Source organism: Octodon degus, unplaced genomic scaffold, assembly GCF_000260255.1.
Source record: "Octodon degus isolate 3935 unplaced genomic scaffold, OctDeg1.0 scaffold00142, whole genome shotgun sequence".
Classification (NCBI taxonomy): domain Eukaryota; kingdom Metazoa; phylum Chordata; class Mammalia; order Rodentia; family Octodontidae; genus Octodon; species Octodon degus.
In genome coordinates, this window is record NW_004524718.1 from 5,572,611 (window position 1) to 5,573,059 (window position 449).

At 33.0% G+C, this 449-nt stretch overlaps 1 protein-coding gene across 1 annotated transcript in view; it reads left to right on the forward strand.

Moving 5' to 3' along the window:
- The window catches only part of Oxct1 (3-oxoacid CoA-transferase 1), a 158,993-nt gene that overhangs the window by 8,566 nt on the left and 149,978 nt on the right, over positions 1-449 (forward strand). The window lies entirely within an intron of this gene.

Here is a 449-nt window from a genome sequence, read left to right on the forward strand (position 1 = left end):
TGGGACTGGTCCCGCCGGCGCAGGGTAGCAGGAAACTCTCCGCACACTCCCCGGACCTGGGCCAGGACTGGGTCTCTGAGTGGACATTTTTAAACAATTTGGCTGCAAGAAATGGCAATTCCTTATAGTATTTAAATAAAGATTACCAAAAATGTTTTCCTTCAATTACATTAGCAGTGTATTCAATCATAAAATCATAGTGTTTAATAAGGTCAGGACTGGATGTTACATTATTCAAATAATTTTAGGATCATCTTTCATAATCATATGTAAACTTGATTTATATAAGTATAGTTTTGCTTTACTGTATAAATGTACATTTTTTTAAAATTTTTTTTAAATTTTATTTTTCCATAATTTTGTTGAGAAACAAAGTAGCAATGAGACAGTTTCAAATCAAATTGGTAGGACAGTTTCAATAATTAACACATTGCATACTCTCTTCCTAG